The following is a 22690-nucleotide window of genomic DNA, read 5'->3' on the forward strand; positions in this document are numbered from 1 at the left end:
TTTCTGGAGAAGAAGGCTAAGCACTAGATTTTTAAGGGGGGGTATCACCAAAAAGTGGCCATTTTAACTGTACTGAATGGTGTCTAGATATGTAGGAGCAAAAAGCAGCTGTGGTAAGGGATTTTTCTCCACGCACCTCAATGTCTCCATGTCACTGAGGGCTCCAGTGTTCCCGGTGGGACTTGCGCAGGAGCTGATTTGCCTGGGAAAACTGAAGGCTGTGTAAAACCTGGCACTAAACTTCAGTAAAGAGAGCCCGTTTTGGGGAAATCTCAACACACAGAGGTGCTAGGAAGGAAAACAGAGTAGGGAGAAGAAGGGCAAGAAATCACATAGGGAGGAAAACTGTCCTAGCGAAAACATCCTCCCCAAAATGTCAACTAACAGCGGAGACGCGCAGCGCTCGGGGGCCGCCGGGTGCTGCGTGCGGCGGCAGGCCGAGGCAGACGGGCCTTCATGCCGATGTGGATTATTAATAGCTAGAGCACGCCATGTGGTTCTTTTTTCACTCACGCTGACGGCAACTGTTTGTCTTCTGTTGTCCAAATTGTCCAACTCATCGCAGGCTGAAAACTGCAATTTCCGAAGAAGTGCACTTCGGATTAGGCTAAGGCTCTGGGAGCTGACTGCTTAAGTCACTGTAATAGCAGGCTATAGTAAGAAAATAATCAAACGCATGAAAAAAAGTGAAAACTGCAGCCACTTGAAACGCACTGTGCAAGATTGCATCTTGCAAGATCGGCAGACCTCATCCCCCAGAAGTTGAGACGAGGGTAATAAGAGAAACTTATTGTCTATAAGTGAGTGTTTCTGTACGTTTGTAATCACAGCCTTCGTATCCCTGCAAGAGCTCAGATTTCACGGGGGAAGAAGCCGGGCCGTCGAGCGGCTTGAGCAGAGAGCGACCATTGCTACAATTAGCTGCAGAAGCCCAATTTGGGGGTTTTCTCATTAACCTGTCATGTCAAATGCTGTATGATAAGATGGTGAAAATTGGGGGGAGGAATGGCGCTGGAGGGGTAAAAGTTCATTTTGCAAAGCAAACAAACAGCAAGTCACTTGATTTTACTAATTATCCTAGCCTGTGGCTCTTCCAGCCATTATTTTTTCCCCCCATCAGCGTATGAACTGACAAGATAAGATAGGAGCTGGTATTTTCTAAACTATCCTGGCTGACGGCATATACAGATAATATGAGGATTCATTTGCAAGAGTGCACAGAAGATTAATTGATTTACTTAATGTTAGTGTAATCGCTCATTACAAAAATAACTCCTGGCATTTGCGGGGAATTGGTGTCAGGCTGCACCGTAATGCCCTTCTCCAAACCACGTCCTAGAAATAGCTTTTTGGGTGAAGAAGGGCAATTTCACATACTGCATCATTACAGATTATGGGCCTGATCCAAAGTCCGATGACACCGAGGGATGGACAAATGTTGGCTTGCAGAGTGTGTAGAGCAGACCTATTTTATATATATTTTTATGAAATAGTCCACTGTGAATGCACAACACCGGTGCACTTTTCTGCTCTGTAATTTCCCAGAAACGCTGAAGCGTAGAGGTTTGGCTGGCCAAAGAGGCTTCAGTTTTGCTAGCACTAATAGGCAAGATCACATCTAAGCCGTATTCCCTTTTTCTAGCAGTTCCATAACGCAGGTTGAGGGCTGCTTTTTTCTTCCATGCAGAGCTCGCAAACCGTATGACACAAGTACGATAGGAAACCGAGTGTCCTGAACTTGTCCCAGCAAAGTGAATTCTGTTCTGACCCGTTCCAGAGATGGGGAAAAAAAAGAGAGGTTTAATGATTATGTGGTTTGCCAAGAACCTTGCATTAAATCAGTGGTATAAACATGAAATATGCAGTGTTTTAAAAAGATAGCTGTCTTATTTTATTGATAAAAGAGCTAAAAGGATGCTTCAGCATGTGTTCCCTTTATACAGTGCCTTTTACAAGCTCGCTCTGATGAAGAGCGTGTCCATCTTCACCGGGCAGGAACAATACACAGACTACGGGAGCCAGCTGCCACTGTTACCATTAAAGACAAAAAAAAATCGGAATGTTAATTTCCAATATCAAATTTTAACCCAAAGCCAGTAAAATGTATTATGTCAGAATATGCTCGATCTATAAAGCTGGTTTCAGCAACATGTTGCAGCTGGTGCTGTGTATTTATAGCTTAAAAAAAAAAAAAAACACTGGAAAGAGTAGAAAGCATTTTAAACAGCAAATTTGTCAATGTTTTTCCTTGCTGCTGAGTCGGACTATGGGTCGGCACTGGTTTAGATTAGCCATGTCCTGTGCAATTTGACAGTAGCGACATGAACCTGCAACGCATGAATCCGAAGCAAAGATAGGACTAACGAGCAGGAATGCAGGGAATGTTTTTCCTCGGAGCGCTCTTGAAGTGCATACTGCGGGACCGGGGCTGCAGTGACAGCGTTAACACTTCCCAGAGCCGAGGACCCCGAAGCTGGAATGGCATTGCCCACCCTGAAAGTGAGAAGGTAAAGTTTATTTTTGTATTTTTTTTCTCCCCTTTCTCTCTCTCACTCTCCCATATACAGAGCGCACCAAGACCACCAAGAGTGGCCCGTTTTTTTCACGATGATGTACAATTCGCATTTGTTAATAAAAAAAAAAAAAAAAATTCTGCCTGAGGTCATCCACCTAGATTTTTTTTTTTTTTAAACAGGAAACGGGTTTCAGATGTTTATATGTTAAAAAGTAAGGCTGCTAATCTGCCTACCCATTTAACAGGCATTGACAACTGTCAAATCTTTTCTCTTTACATTACTGGCTTTCAAGCTGAGTTATGTACTCGCTTGATGTTTTTTTTTTTTTTTAAATCAGCAGAATAACCGCTATCGTTGCAATCTCTTTCTCTTCTGGATTCACTCGCTAACGCCAGGCAAAGCCGTCTCAGAAAGCGCAGCCCGGCGTTTCGCTCTAACGTGAACGACGAGCTTCCCTGCTCGTCGAGCCGAGCCGAGCCGCTCGAGCGGCGTCGCCCGCGGAGCGGCGGCGGCCGAAGCCCCGTTTCAGCGGTGCGCGCGGGCGCCGTTTCTGCCGGCGAGACGCAGCCTCCACGTGAAAAGCTGCAAGCTTTAACTTTCGAGCGACCGCTGCCTGCGGGATCGGTGATAAGCAAATAGAGCTGAATTAACCCGCGTTTCTACGTTTCCCTTCTGCTCCCTAGCGTGCAATTCCTATTAGCACCGCACACTTAACAGCGAGGGAGAGATCCATTCCCTTCAAATAACCGCTGTTTTTATTTTTATTTTCCTTTTAGCCCGTGCAGGAAAGAGACGGATAATATCCCACTAATTTTCTCCGTAGTAGAAATACTCCGGAGGCTCCTGCGGAGGGTATCTGAGACCCGGAGCTGGGCTCCCTTTTGCCCGTGGTTTCTCTGTCGGATTCGATACAGCCCCAACACGTTTTGTCCTTATGGCTTGAGACCCGTTTGGCACTTTCCTGACCAAACGTGCGCCAGGTTTGCACACCTCGCGCAGAGCCCCAAACCCCACAGCCCGGCTAATGGTGATCTAAATGCACAAGAATAAAACTAAATTATTGAAGCACTCCCTAAATAAAAATGATGTGAATTAACAGGTAAAATCTCCGGGTCATCTTCCTTTGCAGGTAAAGATCCCGTGGACTCTCGAGCAGATTTATGTGAAAAACTACCAAAGGATCAGACCCATTTTCCATAAAATTCTATTCTTTTTGAGAATATTATTCTATTCTTTTTGCTGAACTGTGTATGGGAAAAGTTAATAGTGTTTTACTACGATGTAGGTAAAAGGCACCGAGCAAAAAAAACATCCGTAATATTTACTGACTGCACCGAAAGAGAAGTGATCTGACTGCTAAAGGACAAAATCGTGGTATTGCAGCAAATGCAAACTGAGCCCCAGAAAATATTTTTGCTTCTGAATAAAGAAAACAACTTTCCAAGTTACCTCGTGCCATCTAATTAATGACAGTTTTTCTTTCTGAGCCTTCTAGCAACAAAACCTGGCTTCTAACCTGCAATTAAGTCAGTGATAATCCACCATTAAAAATCTATGCTAAAAAAACACAGTATTCAAAAAAAAAAAAAAAAAAAATCAAAAGTCAAGGAGAATAGCTTTATTTGCACCCTTTCCACAACCTCAGAATACACTAAATCCACTTAATCAGTTTTATCTGGTTGCATGCAAAGCTTTGCACTGCAACGTACAGTCACGTATATAAATTGCTTTCAGCCAGTACATATAGCATAAATTTTCCTCGCGATGGTAACTTGTTTACTTCGAAGACCATTAAGATACAGACGCGCGGGAGATGTTTATCCCCCGTTTTAGGGTGCAGACTGGCTGCTTTGCATCGCAGCGGAGCTGGGCAGCCCCTTCTCTGCTGCTCCCGGAGCAAAGAGCTTCACCTAATCTCCGATAGGTACTTTGGGCATTTTACTAATTCGGTCAATCAATTATCCGTCTTTTTTGAAAAGCCCCAAATCAGTATCTCGCCGGCAAGTTATAGAGAAAAAAAAAAGTTCTTCTTGGCACATCCACCGTAACAAATGTGGAAGCTTGCTGATGACCACAAATATATTGTAAAAATGTGTAAACCGAAGGCAGTGATATTTTCCAAAAGAACACCTGGAAGGTGTAAATCAAAAATATTGTAAACACGTCAGCTGGGAACATACGACAGGCACAGTGGTGCGCTGTGCGCCCAGCCCATCGCGCTCGGGAAATCTGGATCGATAAATCAGAGGATGAACCTTAGACTAATAAACAGCTCTTTTATGAAAAGGGGATATTCTCTAGCCCCGGAGCCTAACAGCGAAGCCTTCTTTAGAGGGGCAGCGAAAGATAAACTTGTTACGTTTAGAAAAATAAAGGAGGCCTTTTCCAATAACATGATGCTTTTAAAAATTGCCGCTCGCCGTGTTTCGCGCTGTGCTTAAATCGGGAACAAAACTAAAAACGCCACCGGTAATTTAGCTGTTTTTTTAGGAACATTTTTCAGGCATTTCTTTCCCCCCCTTGCGATTTTTAATTGTCAATAGGATGCAAAGGTTTTGCTTTAAATCTGTCGCTCTCGAAAGGGCTGAGCCTGGGGCCGTGCCGAAACAAAAGGGAAAGAGGCGGCGATGCGGAGAGCAGCGCGCCGAAGGAGGAAGCACCGCGGCGCGGGAGGACTGCGGGACCCGCCTGCTCACTTAGCCGCGCGGAAAAACTGAGGCTTGCGTTCTCCCTTACGATTATCCCAGGCGAACGAAAGGAGCCCTAATAAAACGCTATCTTCTGGAAAGCGTCATGGAGGCAGGAGGTTGGTAAACATTATAAAAACAACCCCCAATAAAATTTTTATGGCTTTACATTTCTGTACGTTTTACGGCCAGCGCAGGGAAAAGAAGTGACAGCGAAGCCTCTGCCGTGATAGCGGGAACTTTTCCTTGCTTTCGGCTCATCCAAATAAATAAAAACGCTGCAGCACGTTCGTTGCCCAAGCACTCGGCGGGATTATTTCACGTGCGGGATAAGCCGGGGGGGAAACCTAGAGGCTCTGTGAACCTCGCCGCGCTGCTCTGCGGGTTATAAACAAGCGTTGTCCTTTCCGGACGCCGCATTCGCTCCGTGCGTCACCAAACGAAGCCGTTGATTTCACGTCCCCGCGCGTTCTCCGTCCCGAAGCGCGCAGGAAAGCCCTGCGCAAACACCCGCCTTGCGCGCCGCCGCGCCGCTAACGTTAAGCCGGCCGACCGAGGAAGCCTTTAAAATTGCGCCCCAAAAGCCAGCGTAGATGTTGGCTCCCTGTCCAGGGATTTAAAGCTTCTGAATTAATCCAAAAAAAAAAAGAAAAAAAAAGAAAAAAAAATGAAAAAGGAAAGTAATTGTGCTTGCATGTAAGTATTTAAATATTTACATTTTAAATATATTCGCTGCCAGCTGCTGTTAGCGAGAAGAAAAGTAATTTGGGGAATGGCAACCCTTCCGATTTCCCACGTATTTTAGGATAATAAACACGGCTCTGCGTTTAGCATGCCCCGGAGCGCGGCTGGCCCGAGTCGGAGGCCGGAGCGCGCCGGGGCTGGGGCGACGGCAGCGAGGGGCTGACGGAGAGGGGCAGGTTGGAGAGCGGCCTCCGGCGCCGAGGGTCGCCAGCCCTTTTTTTCTTCTTCTTTTTCTTTTTTTTGGGCTTTTTTGGCACCCAGAGAGCGTTTTTCCCCCGGGCACCCCGCCGCGGGCCCGGCGCAGGCAGAGGCGCCCCGCGAGCCGCCGGGATGCTCCGTCCCCCCCCTCCTTCCTCGCACGGTCCCCAGTGTGTACGTGCCCTAGGGCGACAACTGCCTTTTGGAGCGTTTGGGGTAAATCTTGCGGATTCCTTCGCTCCTCGCCCAGGGGCCGAGGTCCGGGCAGAGCCGGGGCAGCGGCTCCCGGGGCCGATCCCTGCCGGACCTCAGGACGGCGTGGGATGCAGAAGGGCTTTTCCTCACCCCCCGCCACCCCGTTCCTTGCTGGTGCCTGCTTGGAGGGGGAGGATTTATCAGGAGACCAAGGGTGGCCCTCAAACGGCAGCGGCACGTTCAGGGGTTTCTAGGTGGCTGCTGGTGGCCCACGTCTCCTCTTGCAGGGAATACAAGGTGACGCTCAGGAGAGGAAGGGTTGGGACGTGGGAGCCCCTCTCCTGGCCCGGGAACCGGCCGCGTCCGAGGGCTGTTGAGATCCTCCAACAGCAGCCGCAACCGGAGGAGAAGGCATCACCGCTGCTACTAACCAACCCGGCAAAAGCAGACATCGCCGTCGGCCAGGCAAAGCGCTGCCTTTGAGTCACACGTTCCCCCCCCAATGTGGCCAGAGGGGACGACGTTTGAGCGCGGCGGCAGGCCGGCACCTCCGCGCTGCCCCGCTGCTGGCGGACCGGCTCTGCCCGCCGCGGGAACCGGCTCCGCGGGGCAGCGCGGCCGCGGCGCGCCCCAGCCGAGCGCCTCCGACGACGCGGCTTTCGCCGTCACGCTGCCTTGTGCAAGAAAAGAGGGGGGAAAAAAAAAAACCCACCACCCCGCCCCGCCCCGCGCAGCGATGCCGAGCGTCGTTCCGCTCGCGAGCGGGACGAGCACGAAGGAAAACGTCGAGAGTTTGTTTATGACTTCTGCCGTCTCCGCTCGCTCGCTGGCATCCGTGAGAAAATCCGGGACGCTTTGGCGTTTGTGCTTGCGCAATCCGGGCTCGCGCACGCCCTCGGCCGCAGGCTGCGGGAGCCTTCCCCAAACAGCATGTCACGGGGCCGCCAGGATCGCTGCCGTGGCTCGCCTAGTCCCGAGCCCAGGCAGAGCCGGAGCCTTGCTGCTCAGCACGTTTTAGGCGGGCGGATGTGCAGACGCTGCTGATCTAATCGCCTTGCGGTAAATGTGTTCTCCAGCTAATACTCACCGGGGTAAATTCTGTCCTTTTTGGCCTGTGCAAACAGCATCAGGATGCAAATACTGGACTATGAATAGCAGAGTACGTAGTTCCCCTTGGCATAAAATTTCCCTCTATAACCCAGCGGTTTTTGTGTTTTCAATTTTCTGCAGTATTTAGTAGATGCTGGCGTGATTTCCCTCCCCGGGCTCTCCAGGGACTGTGCCATCAGCTTAGGACGGGAAAGAGCAGAAGAGAGATCCCAGCAGGCAGCTTTGCTTGCTTTCGTAGCTACCAAAAGATTCTCGCGTCGGTTTTTAAAGGTTTTGGGTAAAACTTGGCCCTGTTAAAATCAGTGGCAACTTTCCCGCTGACTTGAATTAAGCTAGGATTTCACTCTCTCTGCTTTACCTTTTCATCATCGCCCGAAGTGCGAAAAGCTTTGGTTGGGAGCTTACCAAAGCAAGAAAATCAGCCGGACTCTGGAAATACTATTGTTTACTTTAAAGCACATTTTGTTTCCATTTTGCTATAAATATAGATGAAGTGCAAATCTGCTGTTGTGTAGGCCCTGTCATTTCAACAACAGTTTAGCAGAATTTCTCATACGGTCTCTCCAACCTGTGGAAAATCGCTCTGGAGACCCTGGGCCCAATCCTGCTGCAAGGCGTCGGATGCCTTTAACGCCTCTGCAAGTCGGTGGGAGCTTAAAATTACTCTGCCCTGGAGGCACAAAAATTAAACAGAAAGCAACTGAATAAAATTGCAGCTCCTCTGAGGAAGAGGCTGAGATTGTGCATCCTGCAGAGTGGGTAAAAGAGCAGCAAAAACTCTGAAAGCTTCTCCGTGCTGAAAAGGCATAATGTAAAAATGCCATTCTGAAAAGCACGTATTCGAGGCTCCGTAGAAATTCATTTGAAAAGTTATTGTTTACAGAGCTGTCAGAGATTTAGCTTTGATGATGTAACATTGGCAAATGTCATATATAACTTCTCTGACACTGTTTTTCTAACAAATGGCTCTTTTTCCCTGCCTTGCTTGGAGAAAAAAGAAGTTTGAAAGGACTCTGCGCCTCAAAGACGTTTGGGTTTTGTTCCGTGTCTATCAGATGTGGTCTGATAAATCACCTGATCTTTCCCGGCAAACTTTGCCTCCCGGAGACCGCTGTGGCTACCACAGCGCTATTGCTTACGGGAAAAAAGCGTGCTTTAATTCAATATCGCGTAACACCAGTTAAAACCGAGGCCGTTCCGCACGGGGCTGCCTGCGGTGCTCCTAGGAGGCCTGCGGGTCTCGGCATCGGCATCGGCATCGGCACGGCTGGCCGGCGAGCGGCGCGTGTTTTCCAAGCTGCTCTCAAATATAACAAGCGGTGGGTCAGCAGCAGGAAAAATATCTGCTGGAGCGGGGCAGGGAGGAAAGCGAGAGAGACCGGCGAAACCGGAGCAGGGAAGGAGAGCGGGAGGCGTGAAGCGGAGGCAACGACGAGCCCAAAAGCGCGACCGGCTTCCTATTCGCCTTTAACCTCTATTAGCGTAGAAACGGGGGAAGGCGAACGCGAAAAGCGCCGTGCATCTCTTTCCAGCCTGCAAAATACCTCCCACAGTTGCCCATCTGGTATCAATATCCCCTCGGCGTGTTAGGGGCTGCCCTGGGAGAGGCTCCGGCGGGGGCCGGCGCAGGTACCTTTAGCACCTCCGCGCCGCCCCGGCTCAGTCCCGGAGCTGGGCATCAGCAAGAAAAATAAAAAATAAATAAAAGCGGGGGGTATAATTAATTAAAGGTGTGTGCTGTTAATTAAGGGGGCACGGGATCGATCGCTATCACGGCTTTACGAGGTTCCCCGCCGGGTCTGCGGGGGACGAGGGTCGAGCGACAACGGGCCTGCGGCAGCGGGAAGCCGTGCGACTGCGAAGCCGCCCACAAAGCGCAAGCCAAGGCCGGCAGAAATGCCTCGGTTTTGGCCGTCTGAGGCCCCCGGAGGAGCCGTCCAGTTGCAAATATGCATTAATTTAGCCAGCGGAAAGCTCCCTGGCGCTGGGGAAGAGCAGGAAAGCGCCTCTGAGCGGAGCGGCTTTTCGGGGTGCCACCTGCGAGCCCAGAGCAAGCTTTCCTGCCGGAAAAGCGGGTGCCTGCCGGGAATGGCACCTCACCCACCGGCACCCCAAGCGGCTCGTCCGCCGCGGTGCCTTTTGGGGGGACGCTTAGACCAGGGGGTGCCGGGTGGCGGCACTCGGAGTCCTCCTGGGAGAGCGACACACGGCTCTTTGCCTTTCTTCTGTGTTTTTGGATATGGAAAAAAAAAACCCTTCTCCCAAAGCTTCCCAGGTGGTTTTCCGTGCCTGCTGTGCCCTGCTGGCAACAGGAGGGTGCTGGCTGCGCTCTCGTTTCGTACCTGGGAAAGGCAGCGCCTAATTCCCCTTTTCCCTGTCCTAACAAGCAAGATTCCCTGGGCGCTGCCCAGATCTGTATGCACAGGGCTTTGGAAAAAAATAAATAAATAAAACCGGGTGGCAATTTTTTGTGCCACTCAAGCTTAAAAAGCACATTGCACTCGATGTCTGGTTACCCGTCCAAAAAAAAATGTATTTTTGTATCGTTATCCTTTGCTCTGGTTCGTCAGCCCCAGGAAGCCCGTTATTCCTAGCACGGGAACAGCGAGGCACAGGCGCAGGGCGGCAGGATGCTCTCCTCCCCTCTGGGGCTGCGGGCAGCCGCGCGGGATGCGGGAGCGCTCCTCTCCCTGCGGTGCATCGCTGCCTTTGGCCTCCGAGCTGCTACCCTCCTCCCTGGGGCGCCCGCGCGGCTGCCTCCGGCATCGCTCCGAGCCCTAAAACGACCTTCATGGCAAAATGCTATTTATTGGAAGCATTTAAGCTACAGAGGGTCTCACAAGTCGTCAGAGGTTCAGATAAATGAATGGAGAAGGAAAAGGGTGGAAAGTGTCACTCGTGATTTCAGAACTGGCTTTTGGAAATGCAAAATATCTTAGGCTCGGCTCTTGAGTTGGAGGAGAGGTATCGCAAGAGCACGGTGTTTTCTGGGGCGAAGCGTGCGACACACGGAAGAGGAAAACCTGTGCGCTGCTGGAAAGTGGTGCAAACACCTTCTCCCGTGTGCTACGTTGCGCACGGTACTCAGGAAGGGCAGGGGCCGCTGCAGAGGCATCACATCCGATGCGCTTCAGATACGTAAAATCCAAGTATTTTCTTTCCCTCCTCTGCTGCCTTCTAAGCTCTCCAAGAGCGGAGCAAAAAAACCTTGGATAAATACGTATTTCACTAGTGCTTGAAATGCAGGTTGGCTCCATAACTGGAGTCCAGCAGAGGGTGGATGGAGATCTGAGAGGGAGCAAGCGCTCTGTAATGGAAAACGTTGTCCGGAGTTGTCCAATTAAACTGTCGTCGGTGCGCTGGAGCCGCAGGTTTTGGCTAGATCCCTCGCCTCTCCTCCGCTGGGAGTCACAAACGCGCGAGCCGTGAACACCCGGCGCGGGAGCCGGAGCCAAGCCCTGTGCTGGGCGAGACGCCCGGTCAACGGTGGGACCTCCTCCTTGGTACGATGACCAGCGATCCTTGGACTTGTCCGTCATTCAACGAAGAGGACGGCCTCTGCCCTTCGGAGCATTTACCACGGATCTGGGCACCCGCACCAGAGTAGTGTGTGATGGGGACTGGGACAGCTGGAGAGGAACGGTGGCACCTCTCCAAAACGCAGGGCGAAGCTCCCCCAAAACGCCACCATCTGTGACGGCTTCGCTCTGAGCAATATTTTCTTGCTGCTTTCTCTGTTTCCAAAGAGGTGCTTCCCTGTGACAAACGCTTATCAGTGCTCTCCTGGTGCTCTAGAGAACGTGATGGCCTTCAAAGGCCTTCAGACCGCTCTCCTCTGCACGGGGCCCTTCGGCGGTGAGATAATGCTCTTCGCAAAAGTGCACGTTCACTGCTGCTGGGCCCTGGCCAAGGAGCTGCCTCCTCGCTCATGCTGGAGGTGACAACAGTGCACATGTGTGTCATTTCCTGAGCTCTGTGGAAATCGCAGCCTTCGGATTCACCAATCTGGAAAATTCTGCCCCCCCCCCAAAAAAAAAAAAAAAAAAAAGCAAGGCTCCGCGTTCCAGGCTGCTTCATTCCTACGTCAAGTGCCTCCACGCATCTTGCGCTCCATTGCCAAGGTTGAGTCCTCTGCAGAAATGACTCAGCCCCGCGTCAGCCTCCTGCCCGCAGGACAGGATGGGAGCGGGCGCCCCAGGCCAGGGACTTCTCCTGGCCCACCGGCCCCTTCGCCGTGGCCGAGAACGGGCAGCCTCCCACGAGGGTTGGTGCCACCTCCCCATGCTCTGCACTCTCGCTGGGTATCTCCAGGTTATTCCTTTTAGCAGAACAACCAGATTTCAACCTCAACCCAGCCCTAAAAGGTCAAAATCCCTCTAGGCAGCGCTGCACGTCCCTGACACACCATGCAAATATGGGCACCATTTAGAGCCACCCTGTGTCCGTGGAACCAACTGAAAGTTGGGCATAAACTGCTCCTGGGCTTTCATCAAAGGTGCATTGGGTTGGGAGCGTATCTGCCCCACCGTGCCGCAATAATTGGGCTTTGGAGGAGAACGACAACATCTAGTTGTCCATTTTGCTGCGGCAGCGGGCGAGGGACGGGGGGATTGTATCCGGTTATTCTTTGGGCATTGCGCTCCTGGAAATGCTCCATCCACGAAGAGTCAGGAGAAGGAGGGCTCGAGCCTCTTCCAGCCGCTCCATCCGATACCACCGCTCTTCTCCGCGTTTTGGCAAAACGGAAAAAACGAGCGGCAGAGTCAGATAAACAAGCTGAAGGTAAACATTATCTACATGCATATCCTGATTTATAATGTACGCGCATCAGTTAAAAATTTACTTGAATTTACCACAGTGTTTTCAGTAATGTTATTAAGAAAGTAACTTCTTAGGAAAACTCAGTCTGTTTTTAGCCCAGACATGCAATTAGGGGAATTAGTAACTTGATACGTCATCTTCAAGAACACACAGATACAGTGGTCAGAAACCTCATGCAACCCTCTGGAAGGAAATTTTGCTTGCAGCATATGTGAGCACTCTCTTACAAGCCTCCTAATTCTCACTACGGAATAAATCTGCCTGCTCCGAGCCAGCACACGGCCGGTTTGGAAAGCACTGAGGATGAGGCCATGGGTTTAGCATCGTCCCTTTTGGGGGAGAAGAGGGGCAAAGAAAGCATTTTTGCAACGTTCACGCACAGTGGGGCATGAGGAATCCGCAGGGGCATGGGCGGAAAGAAGTGGACCTTGCAATTCACAGACCTCTCCCTGTAGGCGTTCAGGTGAGAGGGAGATTTTGTTAAGGCTCCCTGTGCAGCGGAGGGAGCCGCGCGCCGAACCCCGCTGCTCAATATGTGACGCTTTGCTTCTAAAATAGGAGGGGATCCGGATTTTGCAAAAAGAAGAGAGCTGTCAGGAACAGGGGGTTTTTTGGATTTTTTTTTTTTTGGTGCTTTAGTCTGAAAAAGGATTGAGAGGGAAGCTCAGTGTGAAAAAGATTTACAATCTTTTTAGGTATATCGGTGAGCAGGGCAGGTATTTGGGTGGTGTTTGGAGGCACGGGGATGGAGCGCCGAATGGTAAGACCCAAATGTGTTTAATCGTAAAAAATCCCAGCCCACGGCAAAGGGCCGTGAATGTGACTCCCCTTCGGGGCTCCTGGGCCTGAGAGGTCCACGCGGGGCTTGAAGCAGCACTGCTGGTCTCTGCACCCGCTGTGGGAACATGGACTGGCGCTGTGCAAATCCCAGCCAGTCCCCCAGCACCGAAAACATAAATCAAATCACAGAAACAGCACCCGACCTTCCACACTCGGAAGCAAACCTTTGCATTTTCTCCTCTGTTTAGGAGAGTGGAACCAGACGAAGGGGTGAAGTTGTGGGGACAGGCTGGGGCAAAGAGAGCATTAGCTCTCCTGTAGCTCCGGCCACCGTGATGCCCAGTCTTGCGTCATCTCCCAAAATCATGTGCAACCCCTCCACCCTCCCCACTGCACCCTAGGCATGGCCCTGTCTACTGCTGGGACTAGGAAAAACTCTAGAAAAAGCAAACTCTTTCCCTCTTTGCTTTCTTCCAAGAGTTCCAGAAACCCCAGCTGAATTTCACAAATTCAGGAGGCTTTTGGCTAGTTTGCATAAGCCAGAGTCCAGCTTTTGGGTTGCTGAACCAAGCTTTTGACACAGCTTACTGAGGTTTCTGTATGGCTAGCAACAATCTTTGCTTGTGTTTTTGTTTTGCTTTAGGCCTGCAGCACTGTTAAACGATGACCTGATACCGCGACGTGGATGTAAGTGAGGAAAGCTAATGGCATCGGAGACTGCTCAGAAATAGCTGTGAATGACAGAGAATCCTGCAAAAAACGCTGGAAAATATGAAAAGGCCTACGAAGCAGGGAAAAAGAGTGTTCCAAAAAAGGTCTCTTTCTTCCCCTAAGAAATGATGCATTATCTGGAAATCCCACTTTGTAGTTTGGAATTTGTTTTTGTGTGAGTTTCTTTCAGTGACCGATTCTGAATAAAGAGCAACCGCAGAAATATTACACCAAAGCAACAGCGGTGGGTGGCAAATTTCTCCGTTACCACAAATATCCTTCCATATTTGACAGTCCAGATTGAAAACATTTTTTGTTGTTGTTTGTGTATCTCGTCTTCAATCAGTCTCAATGAGGGTCAGAAAGTCTTGGTTTGCTGAGTTCTTGACCAAAAAAAATGCCTTCTGCTTCTCCCTAAACTCCTTTGCGAGCCATCGCAGTCTTCGAGGCCCAGAGCTGTCCCCATCCATGGGAACAGTTACGGTCCCTCTCTGCAGGCCCAGGGCCAGATTTGGGAACACAGCTGATTACCTTCTGCAGAACTTGCGTATCCAAAGCAAACATGGGATTCTCGCTAACCATGAATTGCAAAGGCATGGCATTTTTTAAAGCTCAGGTTCTTGGCCAGAGATATCTCAGACTGGACAGGGCAGAGGCAGCTCCCTGTCCAGAGGAGCTGATTGCTCAGTGGTTTGGATCTGCAGCGCTCACCACCATGGTCCTATCCATCGTGTTTCGTTTGGTGCCTCTCCATCCTTGCATGGGCTGGAGTAGGGTCCAGCCTGCCAGGCTTTCGGGGTACAATTTGGCCGGGTTGCATCAGACCCACAGGCTGTGACATGAGCCGATAACCACCTCCTTTGCTCTCTGCACTCATGACTGTGACCTCCTTCGTGAGCATCTCTCCATCCATGGAGAAGGCCCTCGCAGGGAGCACACACAGGCAGCAGCTGCTGTGCAGGAGTGAAGATCTGGGATGTCTGGAGGAAGCTTGAATCACCGCATGCGGCTCAGCTCATCACTAGATTCCTCACATGACCTCCGATAAGTCACCCTGTGCCCCTGTCTCATCTGTTCCTGGGGGATGTTCACATTCCCTCCTCCACATTTTTGTCTGCTTTGTCTACATGGGCCCCGATCCCCCCAAAACACGTGTGCTCGTGCTTCCAAGCACGCACAGCCCCACTGATTTGGTACGTGCATACGTTTCTGCAGCTGGGGTCTTGCGCTGTAAACTGTGGCAGGGACCTCTTTTGCCAGATGATACTCATACAACACTTAACGTGCTTGAGTCCTGATTTGTGCTGGCGTTATTTTTTGCAATGCATAAAAATACCACCCGTCCCCAAACAACAGAGGCTACGAGCTGCTACCGGCGATAGCACTTTGGCCTTCGCTCTCCCACCGTGGAGGGGTCCTTGGAAAAGGTTCCTCAGGGGAGCTGGGGGCCGGCGGGTCTTCTGCATCTCATGGCCAAGTCTCCCCCTCCAAGGGAGCCCTGGGGCGTGAAGGACGGCACCCCGTTCCAAGGGAGATGCTCAAGAGCTCCGTCAGTTTGCCTGCCAGTTCAGCCTTTTTGTTGTTGTTTTCCATGAGAACACGATGTGTTTATCTAGCTTTGATTCCTTTTTTTTTTTTTTTGCTTTGTAGCAGAATTAACTGATTATTACTTTCATCTGGTTCCCTCTAAAGGGTCAGCTGAAGCCCAAATAATAAAATTGAATGTGAGTGTGTGTATGTATTTATAATTAATAGGTAACATACTGAAAGATGTGGGGTCCCAAAGAACGTGTAAAGGGAAAATGCTCTAAAACTCGATCTTTATTTTGGTTCAACCTCAACAATTTCCTGCAAAGTATAAGCGGTGATATAATACCGGGCAGATCAAACCAAAGCCTAATTCTACTCTGCGTCTCATGCCAAATGTCATCCCCTTAAAATGTGCTTTTCTCCATCTGGCGATTTTGGCTTCCCTAAGTTCCCTGTAAGTCTTTGGACCTTTTGCTAAAATGTTTGTGATATGACTCAGAATAACAAACAAAACATGCAGAACCTTCATTCAGTCAAGCACAATACTGGCAATAAACGTAGCTGGCTTGACCGGAGGATTTTATAGAGATCCCGCTAAAACCCAAAGGAGAGGAATAAATCAGCAACTGATGCCGTACTTTAATTTTTTTAGAGCATTCAGAACTGTTTTTCAGTAAAGTTAGAACTTTTCCATGTTTTCACCAAAACAAACAGAAAGCAGGTGCGCGCTGAAAGAATTTTGGCTGGGAAAGTGCGGAGAAGTGCATATGGCTTTTCCTGCGAGCGCCTGCAGTTAGCGGGCTCGGTTTTGCTTTCAGTTGTCTCGGTGGAAGTTTCGCTGTTCCCTTCAAAGAAAGCAGGTGCGGGTACCTCAGGAATCGTGGTATTCCTTGTGGAAGTGAGTGCGAGACGTGCCGAGAGAGTTTCCCGCTTCTCTGTGTATTTTCAGGGTTGTGACGACTGCGTCCAGATTACCCACAGTGCAAAACGGGGCTCTGCTCGCCGAAATTTTGCTCAGAAGAAAGCTCCTCTTTTTGCATTAAAAAATAAATACTTCTGGAAAACAGAAAACAAATGCAACCCTATTTTCCAGCAGTGCTCAGTCACTTTTTTTTGGTGGCAGTTTGTTTTTTGCATTTCGATTCATTTTTTTAATGCAGCGGTTGCTCTCTCGGTGGAAGGTGGCTACGTTCACAACCATGATAGTTTTTCCCTAGTTTCCCAGATTCCTGCTGGGAATTTCTTCCTCTGTCCCATAAGATCCCATTCCCGATGCTTTTCTATATAAGCCCAGAATGGTGCTGTCACAGCCCTGCCTCTCCAAGAGAAGGAGGATCTTTAATTAGACTAAACCGGTGCAGAAATGCGGGGCGCGGGGCATCCCGCCGTGCCGCCGCTTTGTGCCAGCCCAGCCACGTCCCTCTCCCAGCACCATGGAGCTGGGCAGGATCTCCGAGCCAACACGGCCGAGTGCACAGAAATCCCGGGTGTTTAAAGCCTCCTGTGTCCATGCCCATAAAAGTACAGCAATTCCATGAGCGCGGATGCTTTATACGTGTGCCTTGCGGGAGGGAGGATGCCAGTTTGGCATCTGGCAGCGGATGCCTGACACTGGCAGTAAAACCCATTTGTCACCGAGCAGCGTATTTAATCCCTGTTTACAGAAATCCTAATACTTTCCCCTTAGCAGATGGGCCTTTCTGCCGGGGACCTGGCGCGCTCGGAGCGAGCGCCAAGACGGTGCGTGGGGGAAAGGCAGATCTGCTGCTGCGAGAGGAGGAGATGAGGACTAAGGAGGTTGTGCAAGGATTGGTGTCAAATCCAGGGCATGAATCCTCACCTCCTTCACCTCGGGCCCCGTCCTGTCCCACAACCCAACCAACGTCTCCCTAAAAGCATCGGCTCTCCCATAAACCAGAAATCCCTGATTTCTCCTCGAGAAGCCCCATGACACGAGGAGCTCGCGCCTGGCCTCCCAAAGCAGCCAGCATCTCCCTGTATGGGACAGGACCACTGTCCTCTCCTGTGTCAGACCTTCAGGTGACCACGTCTTTAACGTCCTCTCGCCAGGGATCCCTTCGTCTCGGTGGAAGAGACGGGAGACAACCTGGCTTCTGGCCCTCATAGTCTTTGGGAAAAACTTGTGAAAAGAGCGTGGCTGAAACGCTCGGCAAACAACGCTGCTTTCCACTTCTGCATGGTATCTATTAAAGCAAGCCCTGGGACGTGAGGAGGGAAGAGTGGCGGGTTTATGGTGCTTTTGAAGGCTTTATTTACCTGAAGACTCGGAAATCAGATCTGCGCCGTGTATGATCTCAACCGTGTAATGCATTGCAGGAGAGCTCGCTTGCCCAGGTAAATATGGGGGGTTGCATTCTTCACACGGGGCGCAGACCTCTTCTGCCTCAAAACCAAGGTCCTTCCTGGTGGTTGCCACCAGAGACTCCAGCCGGCAGCACGTTCTGGTTTCCCAGTGCCATCCGCTCACTGAAGCATCAGTATCTGAGTTCTCCCATGCTGCTCAGGAACGGAGACTGCCTGGGTGAAGGCACCTACAGCCTTCAAGCAGGGACCTAACGAACCCCTGACAAGCCGTAAATTGAGATCGGTTTTATTGCCGCCGATGTCCAGACAGGTTTTGGAATGCCCTTACGTAACTCAATACCCCGCTTCCAGACCTATTTCCCCTCTCTCTCTCCTTTATAACTTGCACTGTTTAGTATAATTGGATTATTGATAATCCTAGAGTTTAACCATGTCTCCGTAAAGGCTAATATATCAGGTGCATAAGAATTTACGCAGACAGCTAAACCATCCTGTTTGCCCATAAACTTCTGCTATAAATATGAGCAACTTCTAAACAGTGAAACCTGACCAGATTTTCAAGCCACAAAGTTTAAGCCCGTCGGTAGACGCGCATAGACGGTGGTGCTGGGCACGAAGCATAAGATCCGAATGAGCCAGACGAGGAGCCCAAATGCAAACACGCAGCAGGTCAGGCGAGAGGGGCTGACCCACTGCTGCTCTAGGGAGAGAGGCGAGGGCTGCAGCGAACCGCACCGAAACCTTGCAGGGCGGTATGCTATTTCCCTGGACACTTCTTTTTCCCCTTGCATGTTTGCAGATAATGCAGTTATTTACTGGCCTTGATTGCTCTTGCTTTAGGCAGATTTATTGTACTTCACTCCTGGTGGATGTGAGCTTTTTTTTGCTTTTTTTTTTTTTCCTCCTGCAGAGAAATCAGGGAAAAGGAATGCACGTCCGCAATCCAGCGCCACCAGGAAAGCAGAGGGCTGCAGGCAGCGTTGCTCGTCTGCCACCGCTGCCGCTCTTAAAACGTTCGCCTGGCCGTGTCTCAGGAGGTTGCAAGCGCTGGGTGAGCGCTGCCTTTTTGCAGCGCTACGGGCTGGAAAGCAGAGGGCTGAACAGGCGGCTGCCAGCAGCTCTTGCAGGACAGGCGAAGGCAGGAGTCACGGCGGGCGCTCTGCGCCTGGTCTGCGGCTCGCAGAGGCCTCGCTCTCGATTCAACCCCTTCGCCTCTCCATCGAATTACGCCGCTTTTCGGCGGCGTGGGGTTCGTTCCTGCTCGAAATTACGCTGTGCCGTCCCATCTGATAAGCAAATCACGTGAGCTCTTTTGGAAGGGTTTTCTTAAAGACGGAGAAGCTGGTGGTCACAGATTACAGAAATCAAGTGAATTTTCATTAAACAGGGAATCAGGAGGGGGGAGGCAGGGAAGCAAAAACTCCTGGGGAAGTGGTAACAGAACCTGCAGGTTTGGTGCAGGGATTCCTGCAGGATTCTGGTGTGGGATGGAGGAGGATCTCGCATTAGGCCAACTGATACCGCTTGGGGGGGAAGCAGGTGAACTTTGAGGCGTGCAAGCTCTTGCGGAGGGCTTTTACGCGCTGTCGGATTGATGCTTCCCTCCCCGCATCTTGCTCCTGCCCACACTGGAAATGCCCACGCGCAGCAGCCGATCACCCTCCGGCATCATCCTCTCTCGGTTACGCCCAGCTGGAATTTTCTTCCCGAACGTTTTGCTTCTTCCAGTAAAAGGTAGTCATGCTCCGTCTTTGTAATACGTCCCCACTTTTATTCCTGGATGTTATTCAGACGCATTTTTATATCACTTTGGATTCTCGTGTTTGGAAAGTCCCTGTGGAAGTATCGGCCAAAATGAATAACAACCGGAAACAATAAAATGGAGAAAGATAAAATCAGGAAGAATAAGCTTTGTTTATACATGTGGACAGCTTTTCCAGTAAACCACCAAATAAAGCGGTTCTTCGGACTCGGAAAGTCTGAAAATGGGACAGCGAGAAATGTAACTGGGCTCAGGGAATCTTTTGGATGGAAAAAAGAAAAAAAGAACGTGAGTTCTTGCCTGCAGCGTATTTGCAGAGCGAGTGACACAGCAGGGTCCAAACATGCATGTCGCAGCCGTGCCATCGTCTGTTCCCGCCAAGGGGAAAAGGGAGCGGAAAAGGGCGATGCGTCGCACCCGGCACACGCAGGAGAGGCGAAGAGCGCCTTTTCGGAGAGCTGCTCTTTGCCTCCTTTTGAGCTTGTAAACGAATTTATATAAAAAGACGAAGAAACCCAGCTGGAAAATAAACAACAGAGCCACTGTAAAGGTAAAACATATTTGAATCCGCGGTTAAAAAAAAAAGCACAAAAGGAAGATAGGAGGTATGGCGAACTAGACGCCCATGAACACCTATGCTGATGCATGCAGGTATAAAGTAAATGAGTCCTGATTATCCAATCACTCAGGTAATTTCTATTGAATTTATGAGGCCAGACCACTAGCTGTGAAAGGGGAAACACAAAGCAAAAGGCAGGGGACCGACTTCCAGCCCCTTCCCAGCGCCCCGGGGCCCCCAGCTCGCCACCGGCACGATGCCACCAGCGCAGCTCGCTCCCCTGCCCACACCGGTCACCGAAAGCCGCCGGGAGGGATGTTTTGCACCGGCGGCACCCTTTGGTGCCGAGAAGGAAGAGCGCGGGTGTCTCCCGCACTGCCGAGAAGGAAGAGCGCGGGAGACGCCGGAGAGCCGCACGGTGCCGAGGAAGGCGGCCGGCGGCGCCGAGAGCTTTGACGGGAGCCCAGCTTGGTGGGGATCCAGCCGAACGCGGCGAGAAAATGCGCGTCTCCACGTGCGCAAGCAGCTGTTAAACAAGCTCCTTTTCCTCGTGGGAAGGGGCTCCGTGACTGGTGTTGGCTGGGGATGCTGTGAGGATGCTTCACGGAGGCAATAACATCCTTCAGCGAGAGGGGAAGAGGTGTTTGCCCCAGGGAACGCACCAGGAAAGAGGCAGGAATGAGCAGGGGTTTTTTTGTGTTTTTTTTTTCCATGTAAAGTTACTAACAGGAACTCGCTCTTCAGGCCTGGTGCACTCACAGCGCTCACATTTTACCGTCCTTCTTCCAATTTCGGAACAATTTCGCTGATCCTCCTTTCGTTAAACAGCGACGTTGAGCATCGCGAGCGCACAAGTGTTAGACTCATTTACCGGCCGGGGTGCTGCGGGCTGTGCTCCGCGCTCCTCAAGGCAGTTTTGCTCCCTTCTGCTTCTAATCTAGGACGCCTCATTTTCCCAGCATCGTTTAATCAAACTTAGATCTAATCAGTGCCAGAGCATTAAGAAGCGCGAGCCTCTGCAATCCTAAGTAGCCATGTAAAATGCTGGATGCAGCAATTTCCCCTGTCGGTCCTTCTGTAGCAGGCATGGGCCTGAAATCCCCCAATTATGTTTTGTAGCAAGAAATGAGTAATGTTCCTTGCAAACTCATGTTCACGGGATGCCTCCAAGGTCCTGCCTCCCACTCCTGCTGCGCGGGAGCGCACGGACAGCAGAGCGAAGCCCGGGTGCCGCGGGCCACGGTGCCTTCGCATTTCGGCGGCGGTCACCGTTGCAACACCCCTTTCCGTAGCCACAGGGGCGCATTACGGCCTTGCGTTCCTATCGACCCCAGCGAGGCGGAATTAAGACGTCAACCCAGCAAGTCCTTGGCCCAGACCGCTGCCTCGGCCACCCATGGACCGCTGTGCTGATACCTTAAGCACAGACAACGCCGTGTCCGCACTGCAGGTCCGACGGGAGTCAGGGCCAGCCCCGAAATTCGAGTGAACGCCCGGGAGAGCCAGGACCTGCCCCACGGCGAGGCGGTGACGCTGCTTCTGGGCTGGCGCTGCTGGGACCCAGTAGCTCTGCGGCAGCTGGGACTATTCCTGACCCTGCTGTTTGGGTTAGGTTCGGGTGATTTATGCCAAAGCACCCGGCGAGGGTTTTAAAGCTAACAGCGTGCACTGGATTTTCTTTCTCTTCAAGCCCCTCAGACCAGCCACTGATTGATAGGGGCGAGGAGGCGCGCTTTCTCGGCGGGCAGGTATTTCCATCTGCAGGCTCTGCAAAGCTTCCCTGTCCTGCCCTGGGAAGCATCTGGCGCTGGCTACTGTCAGGGACAGATGCTGGATTACACAGGACATTTATCTGGTTGAGGAATTTATATGATCCTGACTTTGTCCTGTTAGCAGCATCCTAGGAGCTAGGCTTGAATAAACACTTTTGCCATCCCTTTATCAAAATAGTGGGGAACAGAAGGAGAGCAGGAGGGAGGAAATGATGGTTTTCCTTCGAGGACTGGTGCGTTTGTGCCTTGGTTTTGAAAAAATTGTTAAAGAACGGGGAGCAGATTCTTAGGGGGTGAAAATCAGCGCAGCGCCGCTCGCCTCCACCGCTGGACTCTCCCGCCAGCTCCAGCGGAGCAGGACGCCTACGGACAGGGGGGCAGAAGGGATTTGCAGGCGCTTAGAAAGAGCGTTAGTTCCTCCGTCCTGACACCAGATTATAAACTCGCCAGGGCAGGCCCGGGGGGGGGGGGGGGCCATGACGGGCACAACGGGGCCTTCATCCCGCTCTGCGATGCTGCTAGAATAGAAATGCCCATCACAAATATTTATATTCCTCCCGCGCTGAGCCGGGGGGGGGGGGCTGGGGACACGCAGCTCCCTGGTCCGAGCCTTCTTGCCCCAGCTCGAGCTGGATTTTGAGCTGCCTCCAGTCTCTGCCCATCTCTGGGGCAAGGGGACATGGGTGCAAAGCTCAGATTTGGCACCGGACCTTGCTCGGCAAGTGCAATCGCAGAGGAAAACACGATGCTGCAGTAGTTTTCTGGGACCCCGGGCTGCGCCGAGCACGACGCCGGCAGCATTTCGGAGCGGCTCCAAGTGCCCTACCCGGATCACTCCGGTAGCTTCAACTCCTATGATCCGGCCCACAAGTGCTTAAGGGCTTGTTGTTGTTTTTTGCTATTATTAATACGATTACTGTGCTTGTTCTGGCACACAGACCCTTTTCTATTCTCCTTCCCTGCTTAGCATTTTGGTCAAA

At 51.2% G+C, this 22690-nt stretch overlaps 1 long non-coding RNA gene across 2 annotated transcripts; it reads left to right on the plus strand.

The window, feature by feature from the left end:
- The first annotated feature begins 2264 nt into the window (after positions 1–2264).
- LOC106483684 (uncharacterized) lies at positions 2265–15164 on the plus strand. Of its 2 annotated transcripts, XR_010885321.1 has the most exons (3): positions 2265–2507; positions 5099–5322; positions 13695–15164. It is a non-coding gene; the product is annotated as an uncharacterized lncRNA (long non-coding RNA). The 2 variants fall into 2 exon arrangements; XR_010885320.1 differs by lacking the exon at positions 13695–15164 and having other exon boundaries at positions 5099–5503.
- Positions 15165–22690: the final 7526 nt, after the last annotated feature.

This window comes from Apteryx mantelli, chromosome 10, assembly GCF_036417845.1.
Source record: "Apteryx mantelli isolate bAptMan1 chromosome 10, bAptMan1.hap1, whole genome shotgun sequence".
Taxonomy (NCBI): domain Eukaryota; kingdom Metazoa; phylum Chordata; class Aves; order Apterygiformes; family Apterygidae; genus Apteryx; species Apteryx mantelli.